This window comes from Haliotis rufescens, unplaced genomic scaffold, assembly GCF_023055435.1.
Source record: "Haliotis rufescens isolate VD_foot unplaced genomic scaffold, xgHalRufe1.0.p SCAF_15, whole genome shotgun sequence".
NCBI lineage: Eukaryota > Metazoa > Mollusca > Gastropoda > Lepetellida > Haliotidae > Haliotis > Haliotis rufescens.
The window spans coordinates 25,988,428-25,997,400 of NW_025963835.1; the positions used below are offsets into that span (position 1 = coordinate 25,988,428).

The window sequence follows — 8,973 nt, forward strand, 5'->3', positions numbered from 1 at the left end:
GCAGATTTGACAAATATACACGATTCTATTTTGGGGCACACATGATATTTTCATTGGTAGGTTTCACATACGATTGAGTTGGTTTGGTTTAATGCCGCTTTGCATGGTACATATTTCAGTTATATCACAGGCTGCAGCGTGTTGATGTGGATCAAAGACATTTACCACTTTGGTAAAGCCGACGAGGACGGGGATGGTACTGACAAACCTAGAAACATCACCAACACGAACTGAGATTCAAACCCAGGGTCATAGGTTCCCGGCACAACTAAGGGATGCAACTTGGCACAGCAAATTGTGGCACCTTAGTGCTCTCAATGCTATTGTCAAACCCATTCAGGGCCATTGTCAAAGGACACCCTTAAATGAAACTCGCAATAACTGTTTAACGAGTAGGCTTTGCATATTATATAAGTTACGTGTGAAATGCATAGGTGCTCAGCTTGCAAAATATCAAAACTTTCAGCAGTATATTTACCTCAAAAAGAAAACATTGTGAGTTAAGTAAGCATCGGCCAAATTTCTTAGTACACAACTACCAGAAACGGCCATTGTTGACTTTTGGCACTTCATGTTGAGCGGCATGCAGTCTGATATTTTCTTTATAATTTTATCATTTCACATTTGATCATTATTTTTTGTTACCCAATGAAAAGAAAACACTGAAGTTCCATAATTCCTAAAATTAGCAACTTTAAGTATAATTAATTATGAACAAAAACAATCTGACCACCATGCACTGACCTGACCCACTGGTAGCACACGGTGGTGATGGCTACGTTTATTCCAGAACTGACAGGTCAATAACATCAACGCTCATTTGAATAGCATCTCAGTCACATCACTGTGGACAGGTTTAATGTGAAGGACAGCCCCAAGTGACACAGGTAGATGTATTCCGCTTTGATGCTCCCCACAACCAGCACGAGGCTCATGTGGACACTCCCACAGATTCATCAAGGAGCAGTGGCTGGAGTATTTTAAAACCCAACAAGACAGTCGGGCAGGTGATCCATAAGTGTTGCCTGTCCATCTTCAAAGTCACCTGCCCCCATTCAGACATTATAAATATTGAAAATTCGCAAAACTTAAGAGACAAATTGCATCTTGATTCAGTTGCAATAATGCAAACAATTACTGGAGAATCTACAAGGAGTTATAATAAAACTGAACACGTAAGTGGTCTTAAATTCATCTGCCAGATAGTCGGGCAGGTGGAGGAAAATTTCATGCAGCCCGACAGAAAAGTTACCAGCCACGGGCAGGTGGACGAGCAGTTATTTCGGATGCTGTCAGGGATACCAAACTATGTGACCTCGACAGTCAAATTCAAATTTATTCCAGTTGATGCTCGTGGAATATGGTAAAACAAGCACCAACCCATCTACTACTACCAACACTAAACTCTTTTATTTGCAAAGTTAATATAAATGTCGAATTCTATGTTTCTCGACCACATACATTGAATTAAGGGCAAAATAATTTGCAAACCAAATAACTCGAAATAAAATGTCGATATAATGACGGACCGAAGTTTACTAACCATGTCTTGTTTGAACTAAAGTGACCCCTTTCATATGTCGCCTCCATAGATAAACTAGCCTGTCTCACAGTCCCTGAACCATATTATTTTCCCTTCCCACAGCCCTTACTGTAATGCCATAGTCCTAAATGAAGCAAGTCTAGATTTTCCCCAGGTTCAAACTCCCATCTCACTGGACTCCTTTTCAAATTAAAAGTAGCTGCTCATTTCTATCAAAATATATTTTCAGAGACTGAACGTCAGTCTAGATAAACATGACACATGTATCACAATTTTGTGTCACCTCGTATTGCAGGATTATGTCCCTTGTTCAGATCAATACAACAAACAAACCATTAAGACTATCATGCATTAAGTGGGTCCGAGGAGCACAATTTACCCAAATCCTTCAGTCTTGAAAGGTGAGCTACACAGTAAATAGTGAATGTTTACGTAGACAAATGGCGGTGTGTCGGAAAGCGAAAAAGTAAACTGGCCTAGATTCATGGCATTTCAGCAGACTCATTTGGTGTACTAGTTCTCCCTGCCAGTCTTACGTCTATGTTCATCAATACTGTTCATTAACATAATGTTCCACACAACAAGGATAACATACAACAGACCAGTGGCTCCAGTCTTGCGTCTACGTTCTTCAATACTGTTCATTAACATAATCATGATAATGTTCCACACAACAAGGATAACGTACAACAGACCAGTGGCCCCATTCTTGACATAAACTCACGTACAAGGATGCACGCTATGAATAGTGCCAGATATTGTTTCATATTCATTATAATACCAACCAATGTAATTGATGTAAATATTCCTTACAAAACCTCCCCAAGTGAATTACCATACCTTATTCAGACAAGACAATAAATCATGGACCAAGTGAAATGGACCAAGGAATGTTAGAAACATAGTCCTTGTCACATCTTACTGTTATTAATATTAACATTTGTATTTCAGGTATTTTACAAAATAAACCCCAAAAAATCACAGTCTAATTAAAACTGTCGCTTTCCATTCAAAGAAAGACATCAAATTCGTCTGGCATTATAAGAAACAAAATACATTCTTACTCTTAACAAAGTTGAACTCGATTGACATCGTTCTAACAAATTTAACACAAAAATATCCATGATGAGTCATCTGAGACAAGTGCATTATTGTGTCAAGCATGTAATGATTTTATGTCATACCGGCTGGCAACAACAAACTTCAATAGAGCCGCCCTAGCAAATAGTTCCATTACTAGGTGACGATACTCCCACTATTACAACACAGTTTCTTGGCTTACTAGTTAGGATAATGCTTCTGAAATAATATTTTAAAAAACACCCTACTCCAGTATTATCATTTCCAACACATTACTATAAACATAATATAGCAAGTAGATCTACATACTTAGGTCATTCAATAATTCTTGAACATTACGAAGAAAAAATAAATTCCCAAGAGATCAAGTCACATAATTTGATTATTTTTTTCAAATAATTTTTAAAAATAATTTGTTTGATGTATATGCGTTGCAATCATGAAAGGATCTAAACATCTTGACTCAGTATCAACATCATACAATGAGAAATATTTCAAGTATTTTTAAGTCCGAGTCAAATTAATCAGTATTCTGTAAACTTACATTTGGAGCATTTACACTGACATGTTTTCAAACTCAATCCAACACAAAATCCTGTGTTGACCAACATAAAATAATCAATATCTCCTAGGTGCAAAAACACTTTATTGATCAGAACAATCAACCCCGGTATGAATGATTCACGCTCCATTGTTCCGCCATATCAGTGAACCTGGCGCAACGACAACCACTTCCTCTCTCCACGTTTACCTAGAGGAAATGTTTGTTAATTTTGTTTTACCTTACTTTAATGAAAACACGTTAGCCATTGAATAAAGTGTGATCATTGAGATCCAGGTGTACAATTCAACAGCATCGCTTACGTGTCATTACCTGCGCGGTGACGACAGCTTCGAAGGTATACTCTATACAGGGCGCCGGGACAGGTGTGCAAGGCGCGCAGTTCGACACTCCCAGCAATCAACAACTAACGGCTTATTAAACTTAATCTCGTCAACCACTCTTACGCTCAGGCTATACGGTAATATTACGGTTAATTCAAAGTAAGAATGTCTCAACGAAAGCAGTAGAAAAGTGGGAGTTAACGGCTAATCCGCAGAGCTAATTAACTCACCTGTGCAGGTATATCGTATGTCCCAATTCCAACCTCGCGGGCAGTTTTGTGCTGACCTAATCAGTTACCCCCCTTGGCACATTCAGGGGAGATAATTTGATTTAATTATTGTTTTATTATTAAATGCACTGTTATACATGTGTACCATTTGCGTTGTATGATTAAATAACTTATTAAATACAATTTTGATATGTCCAAAGAAGATCATTAATTTAAAAATAAATTATAATGTATCCAATCACTATTAATAATCATCTCATGTCAAATTAAAATGTTCATATGAATTAATCTTATTTGATCAATGTTTGGACTTAAATATCAAGGACAGTAATTTTACTGTTGACATACTAGTATATTCATACAAAATAATACAATAATTTTAGTAATTTGGCAAAAGATAAATGGACACGCTCTTAATGAGGGGCTAAAGAAATAACATCTTATGTTATCTATCTCCTCTCTTAAAATCTTTTAACCTCGCAATTTCTTTTAATCCAACACTCGGTAACACATGACAGTGGCGTCTGGTACAGACAATACAGAGATTGATATCAACAGCAACAATACATGCTGTCGGGGTACAAAGACACCACCAAGTCATCGAACCAAGTCTGACATCCCTGTGGTCTTTTATGACAAGTTCTAACTGCATGGTTCTGCCGCTATAAAACCACACGCACAATATGTGCAGCATATGAACCAAACAGCGACATTCATGCAGGAAATAGAGAATTATGACAACGAGCATGGAAAGGTCATCATTTCACAATTACACATGGCTGCCATGACCTTTGAGATCTATTGGCAGTTGGCTTGAGTTTGGTATCAATTTAAGTTCCAACTTCCTCTCTGGGCCCCGTTTCACAAAGCCATGGAAGGGGTACAAACACAACTTATTTACTTTAACCTGGCTTTGTGAATCAGGGCCCTGGGGGACAAACTAATAAGAGTGAGTGAGTTGGGTTAACGCCGCTTTGAACGTTCCAGTTATTTCATGGCGTGTCCGAGGAAAGCCCGAAGTGATGAAGGTCTTGGACGTTTACCTCTTTGGTGAAGCCCACGAGGACAGGTATGGTGCCGACAAACCTTGAAACATAATCGAGGCAAACCGGGATTCGAACTAATAATAACCTGCTTTAGAGGAAGATGTGATGGTTTAAGAAATAAAACATTCTAGCCTGGTCCACTTCTCCACATGGATCAAAGATGAGTATATTATTCCTGAGAGAGCAATCACTTGAGGTTAGTGTGTGTGTGTGTGTGTGTGTGTGTGTGTGTGTGTGTGTGTGTGTGTGTGTGTGTGTGTGTGTGCTAATTACATGATGAAATAGATATTCAAATAAATGAAATATATCATGTTATTATCTTTCAGACATGTCCTGTTTCTAGTTGACGTGTCAGTTCGACAGAAATGTTCCTGAAGCATCATTGGAATGAGAGAGAGAGAGAGAGAGAGAGAGAGAGAGAGAGAGAGAGAGAGAGAGAGAGACTCTGTGTGTGTTGGGGGTGTTTGGTTTGACATTATCATGTTATGGGTTATCTCAATTACGTTTTCCAACATATATAGGTGCTCAATTATTATATTTTTATTATTTAAGAAATATACAACGAGTGGGAGTTGTTTATCGTACAATAAAACAATGCAGGGTATAATAAACCATGAGGGACGCAGCATGAGGCATATGTTATAAAAATATTAGTAAAACAGGGGCATGGTAAGTTTTTCACAACAAATTAGCAACAGTCCATGCTATCAAGTAAACGACGACAGTCACGCCACGTCACATCTTAGAGTCAGCAATATGATGCCGGACCCACTTTTATATATATATTTATACTTATAAGTATATCAGTAGCTACTGGTCCCCATGTAGAGTCTGACTTACCCCCAGATATCCTCCCCCAGATGTCCCGCCAGTAAGTGCCTGTGTCAGACTTTCTGTGCAGGTGGTTCACGCACTCGGCTTAACGCTACACTGTTACGGGGCCTTGCGGAGGATTACACAGACCAGGTTTAGTCAGGATGAAGTGTATTAGCATTTTAAGTAGGAGCAACTGTTTCACAATAATATACTGCATGTTTATTTTGCCTCTGGGGTAAATGGAAACAGCTTAAAGCTATGTTTTGAATGTGTTCGTTTGTTGTTTAACGCCGCACTTAGCAATTTTCCAGCTGACGGCGATCTGGGCCAGATAATCCAGAGACTGACATCATGCGCATCGATCTTCACAACTGGGATACAATGACATGCACCAACCAAGTCAGAGGGCGTTGACCACCCGATCCCTCTTAACACAAGCATAGTCGCCTCTTACGACAAGCATAGTCGCCTCTTACGACAAGCATAGTCGCCTCTTACGACAATCATAGTCGCCTCTTACGACAAGCATAGTCGCCTCTTGCGACAAGCACAGTCGCATCTTACGACAAGCATAGTCGCCTCTTACGACAATCATAGTCGCCTCTTACGACAATCATAGTCGCCTCTTACGACAATCATAGTCGCCTCTTACGACAAGCATAGTCGCCTCTTACGACAAGCATAGTCGCCTCTTACGACAAGCATAGTCGCCTCTTACGACAAGCATAGTCGCCTCTTATGACAAGCATGGGTTGCTGAAGACCCGGAAACTTCACGGGACGTGTTTTAATTGCGTTTTTTTATTCGTTTAATCCCCTTTATGTAGCATGTTTTTTGTAACCTCTGTTGTAATCTGATGTAAGACAATTCCCTATGGGCAATACTTAAAGCATCTTATCTTATCTCATATATGTTTCAATTACTCAGCCTTAGAAATTCGATATTTAAGACTTGTCCCGAAGACTGATGTAAACCTTATTCCACTTGTCCGCGGAGTTTGTAGCTAGTCCTGCTTGAATGGGACAAAAATGGTTACTATGTTTACATTTCTGCCAGTTTTATTCAGTTCCAGTTCGTAGCAAAATTGAAGCATTGAGAATTGGTTCAGATTTATAGCCCTCAAATGTATCGAGTCAATGAGGACTAAGATCATTGGATTTCCACTTGTGCTGTTGCGCCTGTCAGGTTTTCCACATACAGCTGTGTGGTGAGAAATCACTGAAGTGTATTACAACATAAAATCCCTGCACCTGTCAGGTCAACACTGAAGTGTAATACAACATAAAATCCCTGCACCTGCCAGGTCAACATAATATTATGACAACTGTTGGGTGATAAATCACTGAAGTGTATTACAACATAAAATCCCCGCATCTGCCAGGTCAACATAATATTATGACAACTGTTGGGTGATAAATCACTGAAGTGGAATACAACATAAAATCCCCGCACCTGTCAGGTCAACACTGAAGTGTAATACAACATAAAATCCCTGCGCCTGTCAGGTCAACATAATATTATGACAGCTGTTGGATGATAAATCACTGAAGTGGAATATAACATAAAATCCCCGCATCTGCCAGGTCAACATAATATTATGACAATTGTTGGGTGATAAATCACTGAAGTGGAATATAACATAAAATCCCCGCCTCTGCCAGGTCAACATAATATTATGACAACTGTTGGGTGAGAAATCACTGAAGTGGAATATAACATAAAGCGGAATACAACATAAAATCCCTGCACCTGCCAGGTCAACATGTGAATACAGCTGTGTGGTAATAAAAGTTCAGTTTCCACATTGTCATAATATTATGTTGACCTGGCAGTGCAAGTGTTTTGATGCACATTGCAAGGGAAAACCCGTTTTATTACAATAAATATCTTTATTATTGATGAGATCATTTTGACTTGCTGCCACCATTTTGTTTGAAGCTAATCCAAGTGATATGAAAGGTGGAATCGGATTGGTCAGTAGGAGGGACATAGAAGGGACATAACTCGTAATAGCCACTAGTAGCGCTTCGATGGAGACCAGAAATTCCAGCCTAAAAGTACTCACGGAAATGAAAAAAAAATATTTCGACCTCAGATCTTAAATAAATGCAGTTAATATACAAAATATGTAAATATTTAAACAACTAAATTAGTACTTATTGGGCCGTGGCACAAATACAGCGTATCAAATGTTTTTATGCCTTTTTACACGTAAAAGTGTGTAAAAATGTGAATAAAACAGACACCAGGGCATAACCAGGTGTAAGTAGATCAAGGTGACCTATGACACCTTGACGACAGGTGAGAACAGGTGCATAATGCCTATAGTCTATTTCTGCTATGTCAATTTGGACTTAGTTTTATTTTTGAATGTTGAAAGTGCCGACAAATTACCTCCTGTAAAGTACATTTTGTATTGTTCACTGAGATCAAACTAGCAAATCCAGACTAGTACTTTTCGAGTTGTTTTGGTATTTCGTATTTACAGCTATGTAACACTTTGTGTCGATTTTTAAATTGAGAAAAACAGCGTTTTTTCATTTCCGTGAGTACTTTAGTTCGGCAAGGGTGGAAACTGGACTTTTAAAGTCAGTTATTTCCCTTGCTTTGAGAAGATGACTACTGGTTGTTTTGAACCCAGATTCACACCCGGAATCCCCAGACATCTGTAGCTATTCCTCTCCTTCAGAATGGGAGGAAGCGTTGAGACACAACAGAGATTCAGAGATGCATAAATATAAAATCTTTATTTTCATCTCGGACATATATTGTATACAGATAAACAATGACTTGAATCATAAATTTATTCTTTTAAATAATGCCTGCATAAATATATAAAGAGTGTCTCTGTCTTGTTTGATTTTAAGAATCTGTTCTGTAATGATTCACCCCTTAGTATTGCATATAGTGTAATCTGATTAATTCAGGTATTGTAACTATGGGTACATGATTAATTGAGACCTTGTTACTATGAAAACATAACCAATTCAGTCCAATTTCAAAAAGACAACAATAAAATCATTCAAATGGACATAAAAATGGACAGAAAATACTGGCCATAGGAATCGCATTGCACACATGGTATACTGTAGTAGCAATAATCATTCATCCACTCACCAAAGACCCCGGGGCGGTCGGGTAGCCTAGTGGTTAAAGCTTTCGATCATCACGCCGGAGACCCGGGTTCGATTCCCGACATGGGTACAATGTGTGAAGCCCATTTCTGGTGTCCCCCGCCGTGATATCGCTGGAATATTGCTAAAAGCGGCGTAAAACATACTCACTCACTCACCAAAGACCCAAACCCACCCACCCCCACACACACTGTCCATCCCCCACTCAGTCACCATAATACCAAGAAGTATGTGTGTCC

At 38.9% G+C, this 8,973-nt stretch overlaps 1 protein-coding gene across 3 annotated transcripts in view; it reads right to left on the reverse strand.

Annotated features, from left to right (window-relative positions):
• The window catches only part of LOC124151017 (mediator of RNA polymerase II transcription subunit 15-like), a 41,212-nt gene extending 35,565 nt beyond the window's left edge, over nt 1–5,647 (reverse strand). The window contains exon 1 of one of the 3 annotated variants that reach the window (XM_046523257.2): nt 5,625–5,647. The gene's annotated coding sequence lies outside the window, so the exon portion shown is untranslated. Of the gene's footprint in view, nt 1–3,497; nt 3,520–3,738; nt 3,813–5,624 lie in introns of those variants that run through there. The other 2 variants (XM_046523253.2, XM_046523256.2) reach the window with 2 other exon arrangements.
• Between the last annotated feature and the right edge of the window lie 3,326 nt (nt 5,648–8,973).